The sequence below is a fragment of the Motacilla alba genome, chromosome 5 (assembly GCF_015832195.1).
Source record: "Motacilla alba alba isolate MOTALB_02 chromosome 5, Motacilla_alba_V1.0_pri, whole genome shotgun sequence".
Taxonomy (NCBI): domain Eukaryota; kingdom Metazoa; phylum Chordata; class Aves; order Passeriformes; family Motacillidae; genus Motacilla; species Motacilla alba.
This window is the reverse complement of record NC_052020.1, coordinates 34146924-34160330: the sequence shown is the minus strand read 5'-3', so window position 1 is coordinate 34160330 and position 13407 is coordinate 34146924. Positions and strand designations below refer to the sequence as shown.

General features: G+C 36.9%; 1 long non-coding RNA gene across 1 annotated transcript; it reads right to left on the bottom strand.

Annotated features, from left to right (window-relative positions):
• Positions 1–10304: 10304 nt before the first annotated feature.
• LOC119702153 lies at positions 10305–12430 on the bottom strand. Its single transcript, XR_005257264.1, has 3 exons — positions 12252–12430; positions 11429–11539; positions 10305–11219 (listed from the first exon to the last, which is right to left on the bottom strand). It is a non-coding gene; the product is annotated as an uncharacterized LOC119702153 (long non-coding RNA).
• Between the last annotated feature and the right edge of the window lie 977 nt (positions 12431–13407).

Below are 13407 nucleotides of genomic sequence, written 5' to 3'. Positions count from 1 at the left end.
CTGTAGCCCCACCCCCTCCCACCCCCAAAACAAAAAAAAAAACCCAAACCAACCTTGCCACCCAAAGTCAATCTTAAACATTTATTTATTGAAACACACACTATCTGTAGAGTCTTCTTACTGTATGCTGCAATTGCAATTTCCTACAGAGTGTCAACACTGGTTTGTTTGACTTTCCAAGGTGTAAATGTTCAGAGCTATAATGCAATTTACTAGCTTTATCTGAGTTTGTAAAAAAATACAGTATGTACTGAAATTAAAAACAAAAACAAAAACAAAACCAATCAAACAAGCAAAATAAAACTGTTTATTAATGACATTGTCTTTTTACAAATAAAACATATTCAGCCTGTTAGGTGAATCAAATGTCCTCAGGAACTGTCAATGTCAATCTATATATGTCAATAGCTTGGTAAGATTTTAAAGCCTCAACATAAACCACCGTTTTCCACGGCTTGGCTCTAAGACAGCCTTCAAAATCATTTTTACATCACAATGTCTTTACAGATAGTTACTGTACAATTGAAATAAAATATCTGTCATCATGTACTGTCTTAATATTTCTGGATATCAGAATCTACAAACCCACAAAAAAAAACCCCAGTGTAACTAAGTACTCAAATTTAATAATTAAAAAAAAAATCAAATAAATTCAGAAGTCAGACAGTCTAAGATGGCTTTCTCTACACAGTTAAATAAAATTCTCAAGTTCCTCTCTGCAAAAGCAATCGGAAGTTATATGGGCTTTTAAAAATATTGAATTATTAAATAAATCATCTGAAAAATTATTTTTTAAAGCAAGTCATTCTCTTTATCTTAAAGCAGAGTATTTAATTTGGGAACAATGATATAAAAACTTCTAAAAGATAGATCTGGATTCTATTCCAGTCTGGGATTGAGAGTTCCTCTGTGATGTGAGGAAAATAAATAAATCATGTGGTCTCCCTTAACAACTGTAGCTCACTGCATTTGTCTCATACTTTTCCAGCAGTGATGAGTATAGGATATGTTAAATAAAAAAAAAAAAAAAAAAGGGTTGGTAAGGGTACCTAGACTGCTCCTACTGCTCCTGCCTTATACAGAGAAGAATTTTTCCTTTCTCTGAAGGAAAGTGTTACCTTGTTGAAAGAACTTTGTCTGACTCCTGGAAGTCTTTGAAGTATGATGGTGGGAGAGGAACAAAGTGGAACAAGTACAGTGATAGAGTGAAGGACTTTAAAAAAAAAAAAGAAAAAAGGAGAGAGAAAAAAATCAGCAGCCAGTTAGGGGAAAAAGAGTGGAGAAAAAAAGCTAATAGAAAAATAGCCTGTATATGTATAATTGCATGTAGAATGTGAAGGAAACCACTTCCTATATAAAATCCCATTTAAATTTATATATAACTTTAAAAAATTTTGTTCACATTTTTGCTTTGAGTACTACTAATTTTAAGGCTCATATTTTGGGATTTTATTAAGTGTGAAGAACGTAATTAATGCAATTCTGGCATATGTCACAGCCACTGTGAACGTTACCAGCCTGTTGCCACCAGCGTGGATGTTCAGCCATAAGGATTGTGGCTGTCTGCCTTACAGTGGGCAGATCCCTTCCTTTCTCTACCTGCTCTGACCACGACAGGTGTCATGGTGTCTCTCAGGGTTGTGCTGTTGAATAGTAAGCCATGGTAGTACTCTATGCTATATCATATTATAGCACCCTACAAGAATGTTCTGTTCAGTAGTCATTCAGAGAATTGGTTGGGAATAAAAACATCTAAAACATTAAATGCCTTCCCAATTTGACACACATTTTCCTAAATTTAAACCAAGTCAAGGGTAAAGTTGTGTCTGATAGACATTTCTGACTCATGAGGGTTTTGGAGTTGAACATGTCTATTGTATGCTCAGGATGACAAACTTTTTCAATAGACTTATACACTAGGAGCAATCACAGGTAAGCAGTGCTAGATGAGCTGCAGGAGGAAGTTAGAATCAGAGGAAAGGGAAAATTTGGATTAGATTTGCATTAGCTATAAAAATAATGTTCCTACATGTCTACATAATTTGAAATGCAGGAATGGGTTGAAATGAACCATATCCATACATACATCTCCATTCACACTTACATCCAGATGTGATGACAACTTCCAGAGAATAAGAAACTATCTGTAAAAAGCATTTCAAAGTGTTTGCTTAAAAAGTTATAATATTTGACAACTTTAACAGAATTTTATAGTCTCCTGCTTGGTTACTGCAACAGCATCCTTCAAAGCCTTAAACTTCACTTCCCATTCATTACCACCTCAAGGTAGTTTTGTTCTTGTGATGTCTGTTTTGAGTGATTGTCATGGTTTAAGCCCAAGCAGTAAGCAAGCCCCAAGCAGCCACTCACTCACTATCCCACTAGCAAGATCCGGGAGGGAATTGGAGGGGCAAAAGCTGGAAAATTGAAAAAGCTGGGTTGAGCCAAAGACAATTTAATAGCAAAAGCAAAAGCTGCACACACAAACAATGTGGAAGAAGGAATTAATTCACTGCTTCCCATGGGCAGGCAGGTGTTCAGCCATTCTCGGAGAACAGGGCCCCACCACATGAAATGGTGACTTGGGAAGACAAACACTGACACTCTAGACATCCCTCTCTTCCTCCTTCCCACCACTTTATATACTGAGCATGATGTCACATGGTCTGGAATACCTCTTTGCTCAGCTGGGGCCACCTGTCCTGGCTGTGACAAGCTGCTACTCCAACCTCCCATGTACCGCCAATCTCCCCTGTACCTCCAAATTCCCTGCCAGTGTGGCCATACAAAAAGCAGAAAAGGGCTCGTCTTTGTGTAAAGCATGCTCAGCAATAACTAAATCAATTTAGTGTTCTACATAAATCCAAAACACAGCCCCACACTAGCTACTGTGAAGAAAGTAAACTCCACTCCAGCACAAACCAGCAAACTGATTCATTATTTTTAATTGCTCCTACAAGATTATGTTATTATTACATATGCTTATAAGAAACCTTGCTTTCAGAATATGAAGAAATAAAGGAAGTATGAACTATTTGTTGCCAGGTAAGTGCTGGAGCAGTGGTTTAAATATCCTGTATGCAGACCAGCTCAAGATAGTTCTGTAGCACTGTAGTACTTTTAAAGTTTGGCATTCCACATTTCTGTAGAAGGAAGAAAATTAAAAGCTTCCTCCTGAACAAGGATAGAATGAATTCTGAATATGGTCTCACAAATATTCTGTTTCCAGAAAGCTGCCTGTGTCTCCAGAAAGGGAATTCTGTTCAGAGAGCAATCCTTTGAAAGAAGATTTTGATTTCACAATCTTGTGCACTATCCCAACTACTTTTGCTGCATGAACCACATAGCAATATCTCTTCTATGGCAGACATAAAGGCGGTGTCTCTACATGGAATAAATGTATTGCTGCTCATTATTTATTTCCTTGTATTAAACCTTTTTCTGGCTTTAAAAGAGTTGTTGAGGTATTTGATATATGAGGTCTCAATTTCCCTTCACCTAAAGTAAGAGTACTAGCAGTGGAGTATCCAGCAGTCTGCATAAATCAGGCAGCTGCAGGAAGTTGCTGTGCTGCTTGTTACAATGAGACCTTGTCATCATTGTTAATGAGAAAATTTCTAGACCAGCAACTTGTTCGGTGTTGTGATGTTGTTATTTTGATTTTGGTGTGGGGAATTGTTTTGTAGATGTGAATGATGTGATTGAAGTTTGTGAAGATTTTGTGATGAATGTGTGATGAATTATGACAAATTTTAAATATGTGATTCACAGTGGCAAGGTGTGGAATAGTGTTTGCACGTCAAGGTGGTGGTAGCAAGGAGCTACAGGAGCGGCTTCTGAACGAAACTGCCAGAAGGTTCCCTTACATTTGACAGAGCCAATGCCAGTGGTCTCCAAGGCAGACCCAGTGCTGGCCTAGGCAGAGTCCGATGGCAACTTTGGTTGTAACAGTCAGGAAGAGGGTGGGGATGAGTGGTAAACTGTGTATGGACAACTTCAGCTAGAGAGAAGCTGAAGTGAGACTATGTGAGAGAAACAGCTCTGCTGACACCAAGGTTAGTGAAGAAGGAGGAGGAGGTGCTCCAGGCACCAGAGATTCCCCTGCAGCTCATGGTGCAGCCCATGGTGAGGCAGAATGTGCCTCTGCATCCCATGGAGGCCCATGGGGAAGCAGAGGTCCACCTGCAGCCTGTGGAGAACCCCATGTCAGACTGGGTGGATCTGCCCAATGCAAGATGTAACTGTGAGAAGCCCAAGCTGGATCAGGTCCCTTGTGGCCCCATGGAGAGAGGAGCCCATGCTGGAGCATGTTTGCTGGCAGGACTTGTGACCCTGTGAGAAACCCACTGCTGGAACTGCTCCTGAAGGACTGCATCCTGTGGAAGGGACCCATGCTGGAGCAGTTTGTGAAGATTTGAAGCCTATGGGTAGGACTCCTGTTGGAGAAGTTCATGAAGGAGTCCTTCTGCGGAGAAAGGAGTGACAGGGACAATATGTTTTGAACTGACAACAACATTCCCCGTCTGCCTGCACTGCTGTTGAGAAAGAGGTACAGAATTTGGAAATTAAGTTGAGCCTGGAAAGAAGGGAGGGGTGGGGGAGAGATGTTTTTTAAGATGTGTTTTTAGTTCTCATTGGCTTTCTCTGATTTCATTTGCACTAAATCAAACTAATTTCCCCTCACTGAAACTGTTTTACCTGCCACAATAATTTGTGAGTGATCCTTTCTGTTCTTATCCCATGAACCTTTCCTAATATTTCCTCTCCTCCTATCCAGCAGAGGAGGAGGGACTGAGAGAACGGCTTTTTGGGCACCTATAATCCGGCCAGGGTCAACCCACCAGAACCCTCCTCCTTCACAGTATATGATCCACATCTGATCAGGAAAAGGTATCTCAGTATCAATCAATCATTAGCAATCGCCTCAACTGAAAATGTCTCCAGGGGATAGTAAGTGCATTGACATATTTTACTTACATTTACACAATGATTAACTTATATTTTATGTTCAAAAATAGAACTTTTGCTTTCCAGTAGATTTGAGAAATCCCAAAAATATAATAATGACCAAATAATTTTCAAACTTAATACATTAGGTCACCATGCAGATATCTCATTATTCAGAACAGCCAGATGTTTCATTAAGTTTTTGTGTTTAATTTTAAGCTATTTTTATTTACTAATGCTAAAAGACCCAATTGTCTTTGTGGAGATGAAACACACTGGACTAATTATTATTATTATTGCTATTATTATTTTTTGTTATATTTTCATGTGCATCATGATAAAGTCAGTTATGTATTACCTACTCTGAAAGCAAACTATTTTATATGCAGATTTAAGGTAACGGGCATTCAACTTTAAAAAAATGGTTCTGGTACCCTGTAGCTTCTCAATAATAGTATGCTTTTACAATACAACAGAAAAGGATGGATTATGGGTTTTTCAATTTGCATTAAGCATATTAATTGCAGAGTAGGATTTCCTCATAAAATATCAATGTACTGGAACACACTGTTAATGTACCAGAATATGAACACTTACATTCATTTCTTGAGATTTAAAAGCAATCTTCTTTTTCATATATCTGAATAGTATTTTTTTAAAGTCTGCTAATGAGAACAACGTAACCAGTGTTTTCTGAAAACCTTAATTAGCTTAAGTGTTAATAGTGATTTCCTAGTCATTGTACTGGCAAACAGTACAACAAGCTATTAAGGAAAGAAAATAATTTACAGGGTATGGAAAAACTTTAAAGCAGCTTTTAAGAAATGTGTCATGGAAGATCAACTTAATTTTGTATTAGCGAGAAGAGAAACATTGAATTCATGTCTTACTTGTTTGGGGTTGTTTTTTGTTGCTCTGGATTTCGTTTGTTGGGTTTTTTTTTTTCACTTGGAGAAGATATTCCTAGACTAATAAAAATGTACTTGGAGATGAAGTTCTGCTGGGAATTTGCAAAGTGTTTTTAATGATAGAGAATAGCACATTTATAGTTTATGTATTATCTAATTTGTTTGAATTGCACACAAAGAATCCAAGAAATTTGTTTTAATAGGTAATAATAATACTAAAATTTTGTTGTATCAAAGGAAAGCAATTCTTTAAGAGCAGGTAAGTAAAGAGTCATGAATCTTAACAGTACAAAAGGGGTTGTTTACAACCATTATCTTGTTATTAATGCACCTGGGCAAGTACATATCTTCTCATTCACTTTCAAATACTAGACTAGAGCTGCTTAAAAAGATGCAAATTAATTCCTTCTTTGTTTATGCAGTTTTGTTTTATGACTGCTCTGTTTCACACTACTAATCTTTAATGGGCCTTCAATTTCTTTTCCCTTTTTCTTTAAAACAGCAAATGAATGCAGGTCCTTCCTTTTAAATCCAGACAGAAAGAGAAAAAATATTTAAGTTTTCATGCCACAGCTGCAGGCGGTGAATTATCCCACTAGGGAAGAGTGGAAATACCACCCACATAATCCAACAAGAGGCTTGATTCATTTTGTGTCTGAAGCAATCGTTGTGGTCTTACAAAGCTGAAATGAGTTTCCTTTGCAATCTTCACAGGAGAAAAAAAATAAAAATATCTTCCTTACAGGCTCAAAGCAAGATCCCACTTTTTAATTTATTTTTACTCCTATTTCTCATTTTTGTTTTTCTTCCTTAGTTTCTCACTATTTTGCAACTGCCTTGCTTTACATATAATGGAATTGAAAATGAGACAGGTTGTAAAGAAGAGCCAAGCAGTCTCTTCCTAGGCCTATCAATCCCAGCTGAACTTGGGACAAGTGATTTGGTTTGTGCATGAGAACCAGATAGAAAGGACTTTGCAGAGCTTGTTTTTAAGGCTCCTGTTTGTTCCAGGACAGTCAGAAAACCTTCCTGTCTCACAGACATGAGGCATTAGTTGCCATCTGTTTAACATCTCTGTAGAAGCAACTGCCCAGGGTCCTCTCTAAATATGCAGGACTCCACTCAGTATACATAGACACTATGTAGCTTCCTACAGATCATCAATAGTGAATAATGAAGAGAGAGAGACTAAATTCTGCCTTTTAGTTTCTTTACTCAAGGCTGTAGGGAGGTTTTTTCCTCTTGGGATCCTAATGCTTGAATTTTAACTTGGAGAATTTTAAAGTGCTCTGGATATATGTGTGTAAATATATATGATTTTTTTTTTTGAAATGAGCTGGAAAAATGATTTAAAAGTTCAGCTACTGACAGATGAAATGATGACTGCAGTAAAAGTCAGCTGGTTGAAGTTCTGTCCAGAAACAGTCCTTCATTCCTTTCTGTTGCCTCTGAATATTCATACACTTGCTGTCCATTCCTTCATACAGTGATGTAGTCACAAGGCTGTATTAGGACACGAGGACAGAAGGCAAAGGGTAGGGAGAAAGGGAGAAAGAAGGAAAGAAAGCTGTTTGGTTTGAATTCTCGCTTGATGAAGGTGGAATTAAATAGATGTTTTTATCAGATGGACTAGCTGATTTTTGTAGGTCCCTTCCAACCTGGACTATTTTATTCCCTATCTCCAGTGGATATCGTGGACATGAGATTACTGCTTCTGATGTACATGAAGTAGAAATTGTTATTTTATGTTTAAGGTGTGTGAGCAGGTTCACTTTGAAAACACTTTCCAGATCAAAACTCTCAGCTGAGTTGGATCCCTGCATGAATGATGGCAGGATACTGACCAAGCTTTGGGCTGGGTGGTGTAGTAGTCTTCTCAGTTCTCTCAAGAACTTGTAAGGATGTGGAGAAGCTCATCTCTTAATGTGATGTCAGAAGTCTTCCTCATAAAAGGCTTATACATTTCAGATGCAAGTAAAGATTTGAACTAAAGAATTTAATTTCATTTTAATTTTATTTTACTTTTAAATAGTAAAAAATGTCTAATATTTCAATCCTTTGTTACTGTAATTTTTCTCTACATTTAAACTGCAATTTAAATTCAAGTTGTATTACATACAGTTCTAAATATTTTATCACACCTATATGTGCTTAAATTAATATGTGTATTTTAGATCTAAACCCTTGATCAATGCTTATTCTAGTGACAGCAGAAATATGGCTCAGAATTCAGTAAGCTCACACAAATTTGGCCAAGACCAGTGAAGTTCTAAAGAGATATGGCAGTGTATTTAATAGCTTTAGACATATGTAATGAACTTGTAGTAATCATTGTTTTAAGATTCTATTAAAAAATATAAAACTGAAAAAAAAGTCAGCTCATCACTTTTTAGTTTACTCATAAATCATAGCCTTAGCTGTATTTTGTTATGTATATTTAGGAGCTGTAATCTCTGAAAAGCTTGCCAGGCCTTGCCTGTGAACTCACACTAATAGGCTTCCTAAACAGAAAAGGAACCTGAATACGGGGGAAATAACTGTTCTGAGAGCTCTGGCATGGTCCTCGTTGCCAGGGAAACCTCTTCTTTGTCTCTACGTGTTCAGAATGGCTGCCTCATTAGACACTGAACCTGATCATCACACTGCACTACCAGGAGAAAAAAAATAAGGAAGGGGAAAAGCTAAGAGTTCCACAAATCTTTAAGAAAATGCCAAGAATAGGGGTAATCTTAAATAAATCTATGTGTATCTATTATCATAATTATGTTCTGTAAGGGTAAATCTGTCCAGGCTGCTTCTTTCCACATTTATTTGCAGGTGGAGGTGAGCAATTATGGATTTTCTTTTACTGAATTAAAAAAGAAAAAAGAGAAAAAGGATGAAGAAAAAAAAGAATCTGAACACAAAACTGGTGAATTGCATATTTTATCTAAAAATGTCTTACTTTTAAATATTGAAAAACACCTATTTAATAAGGTCATTCTGCTTATTTAACTGCCTGAGACATTGTTTTAGCATTTCTATAGCAGATTTTATTCATGGAGTCAGAAGCATAAAATGTCAGAGAAAAACCTGTATAGGTGCATTTATTACTCTGATCGTAAAGAGGAGCGGTGAAAAAATAGTAAAACTTGAAAATATATAGTGACAGAAGAGTTACTTTATGTTTACTACTAAGTTTTAATCTAGATACTAAAAACAGCACCACATAAACTTCTGAAGTGCAGAACTGGATGCAGTTTCAAGGCATTACTCATTGGCAATAAAACTATGAGCCCAAGGTCCCTCAGGAGCTCAGCTCCTGACCTTGGCTGATGAGAGAAGCCGTTGAAAACAGGGCCAGAGCTTAACCTCCACCCTCTGTGGTTTATAAATATCAACACAGGGAAGGGATTTCAAAGTCATCATCCCAACAAGTCTGTTCTCTGAAAAGAAAAATGAAATCAAATCACAGTCGAAATAGTTAAGGAATGCCTGACTTTACTCTTATTTATGAAGAGGGAAAGAGACCCAGCTAGACCTTTTTTCCTTACTTTTTTCTTGACTGTACCAGATGCTTAACTAAGTTGTTAGGTGCAAAAACAAGAGAGAGCCTGACCAGGTGGTCTGAGATTAACTGGTATCTTTCCAAGAGCATAAAGAAATTACATGAACTAGATTTACATGTACCTGGAGCAATTTTCCTTCTTAGTAAGTCATAAGCTATGCTGGATCTCTGATGTTGCCTAAGTAACAGTATTCAAATTAATATATTTTCTTTTTTTAAAGAATGCCTTTTATCTAACAAATATTTCAGGGATTTTTTTTCCCTCCTCTGGGATAATATTGCTAAAAGAGCACTTGCAGACTGCAGCTAGGAGTAAAGAGGAAAGAAATGGCTGAATGTAATCACCTGTCCACTACATGGCAAGAACACAGTTCCTCTCCTTGTAAAGTAGTTCTTTTCAGTTCCATGGTGAAATATTTCCAAAAGTCAATGAGAGTTGAGTCATTAATGAGAAATAGTTTCTCCAAATGGAGACTTGAGGCAGAGAAAGCTATTCTGGAGGGCTCCTGTGACCAACAGAGTTCTTTCTTCCCTTTATTTCAAACAGTTGCACACAGAGAGGAACTAGAAGAAGATATTTAAAATTAATATACAAGGCAAGAAGGAGTAGCAGGAATGGTACTAGAATATTACTTGAAGTGGGTATGATATGCAGGCATGAAGTAAGTGTTCTTTGCACTACTAGTTTAATAAATTTTGGTAAACACAGAGAAAGTAAATGGTTCATCTTGGCTTTTCTTTTGAGCAAATACACACAAGGATACCAAGGTTTGAAAAAGAATACTAAAAAACATGGCCCAAATCTTAGTGCATAAATGTGTGAGCCTACATGTCTGTGAGAAAAGGTAATTAATGAAAAGATACAGTTACAACTAGGTAGTAATTATAATCACTCTATTTTATTATGATATTGAACCAGGCTGGAAATTTTAGGAGCTGCATTTCTAAGTCCCATTTATGTTCTGAGCGCCAGGTTTTTTTCTTGAATTAGTTTCCATCGGCATAGTTTCTTGTTCTATTAACAGACCCAAAATGCAGTCTTGTGTCTCTTCATTTTTGAAGGTGAGTTTAGGAAAAATGCTGAAGAGATTTCAGTAATCTAAGGATCTCTCAATGCAGAAAGCAGAAAATATTTATGAAAAAATTTGTGTATTTTTCAGTCCCAAATACTTGCAAATATATGTATACTTTCTTTCACAAAAGCACAAAAAAAAAAAAAAAAGAGTAAGGGAGATGTAAATGCAAATTTTGATCCTGTTTTGTAAAAGTTCTACAAAATATATACTTATCAGTGTGTCAAATATTTTTTTTTCAATATACCAGACCATATAAGGTACTAAATAGTTCATTTTAATAGTTACTCTATTTTACATACAGCATTGTGAGACCTGAGGAAACAGTATTGTCAAAGTTTAATCCCTTTAAATATTACACACCTAGTATGCATGATGGGGATGGATGCACAGTCACCACCAGCATCAAAGCAGAAACCTCTGGAAGTAAAAATATAAGCACTTCTAGTTGGATGTAGAAGACCGTGAAGGAAAAAGGGCACCTGTACAGACTGCAAAAACCCCTTAGAAGTCTCTAGGCAATAGTCCTTAAGTCATCACTGAGTCCACAAACTGATGCTTGCACATACAAGTCAGCCTTTCAATAAAAAACACAGAAGAAGTATGTAAAAGGGTTGCACCTTTGAGAGTGACTTAAATCACATACAGATGGTATATTATAGATGCCAAATATCCTCGTAAGATCCTTGGTCCCGTCATGCAGCAGGCATCTTGCTGTCTGATCTCAGCATACGTCAAAGCCCACTGTAAGAAGGAAAACAGCAGATCAGTTTCATCTTTATCCCATTATTTTTCACATTACAGTGTGCACCCCTAAGTACCAACTAGCAACACTAAATGGGAGCAGTGATGTAATTCCTAGATCTTGCACAAGGCACATGCAAGAAAAGGAATGAGATTGTTTGTTTAAGCTATATAAGAAGTGACACAGAAGAAAGACACAGGTCTCTTACCTTAGCTGGTGTTATAAGAACATGGTGAGTACCCATGTTTCTTGTTTGTGTTTCTTTTGTCTCTTGAAAACCCAACTTTAGAGGCTTATGCACATCTTCTTGCTAAGGTACCTGCATTAACAGACACAGTGATGGGAATCTAAAAGTTTGTGTTTTACTCCGGTGTGAAAATTGCATTCTGTTGTCTCTGCTCTGTGTCTCTTTTTTTTTTGTGAGTATAAGCAACAAAATTAGTTTCTTAAAGCTGGAAAAGTAAATCAGATATATAAACTAGAAATTTGCCTGACAAATGCTTCTTATTCTACCAGAGCCCCCAGATAACACCCTCCGGATACTTGGAATACAATTTCACCTTTAAAAAGAGGTATTCTTATCAGTCAATTGATATTTTTAAACACCATATTGTCACAGAAAAATGAAAATCACTGATGACTCTCACAAAAATTTGGTACTGGCAGAGCTACAGAAATAATCTTTCTATGTGTTAAGCCTTGGGACATAGTGTTTATGCAGTCTAACAACAGTTCTTGTCTCAGCATAAAATATATTAAAAATCTAGAACACACTTCAAGGATTATTTTTAGTTTGTGTTTTTTTTTTTTCCTGACTCCATGGTTTTGCCTTTGAAATTATCTCTGAAACAATAGTCTTGCATGCATATTTGTGCCTGTTATCCCAGGTATACTCAAGAATATTTGAAAGGATTAAAAAAGACACTTGCCCTTCTGGGTTAGATGTTTTTAGCTTTACTTGCATTGACATAGCAGGTGAAAGCCAAAAATTAAATAATAAAAAAGAAATTAACCTGTTGGTAGCAACCTACCGTTTTCAGTCTTATTTCCAATCACACCGAGACAGAAAGTAGCCCTGACAATTCTGTGACTGCTCCAGCCCATTGTAAACAGGAGGTGGCAGTTCTAGTCTTTGATCCAATATGCTGCAGTGTTATAAAATGGCAGTAACTAGCTAGGGAAGACAGTTCCACAATATGCAAGCTAAATAGCTTTTCCAAGGCTAGCCGGAGCTGCTTCCCCTTTATTCCCTTTTTGTAGAAAGCTAAAATGTGTCACACAGAGAGAAAAAAAAAAAAGAATAAAATAGAGCAGCGTTCTGACAGCTCAGAATTGGTACTGTGATAGAGATTCTAGAGCTAACTACATTGCATCCAAGGTTTTTATTTTTCTTTCCCTGTTTTTTTCTTTTTGCTTTGAGTGCGCAAACACATAAAGATTGTCTTTATAGAGCTTTTGTGGGAAAAAAATCCTCTCTATTAATCTTGTGCTCTGTCTCATGCATCAGTTTCAAAATCGTTTTTATCTCAGAAAGTACTTTTATTCGAAAATACTAAAATTCCACTTAAATCTACATCAATAATACCCCTCCCCCAATATATGACAGGTGAAATCTAGCAGGAGTGGCTCTAAAATCCAGTGCAGCCTATTCAACAGGCCATTATTTTTTTAATTTCTGACACCTTTCTGAAATACCACTGAATTTCTGAGAAGACGTTGCTTTATCATTAAAGCAACTTCAGGATGAAACCTCCTCTGTTGGCTCTAGTTATGGAAATGAGAGCTTTAACCTGCATAATGAAAAGCTCTATGACAGTAAAGACCAAGAGCAAAGTAGAGCCATTGGAAAGTCACCACAGAAAGAAAATAGCAGAGCATGGGAGATAAAAGGGTGTGAAGGATGCAGTCTGACATCTGAGAGAAACTATATGAGCAAGCATTGTACTTACTGCCTTTTAACCCAGCTCAGTGTCTGATCATGACAAATACCGGGAATCACAGCAGAAATATATTACACAGCCATATTGAGAATTTTATAGAATACCTTGAAGCTAGGTGGAGGTAAGAACTACTGAAAGCGCCTGACATTCAGAATTGTGCACAGTAGCACATTTCTGCAAGGGGCGAGTTTTCGGGAAGTTGTTTAATGTAATTGCTAAACAACATGCTTTCTCAGGGAGATTCGTG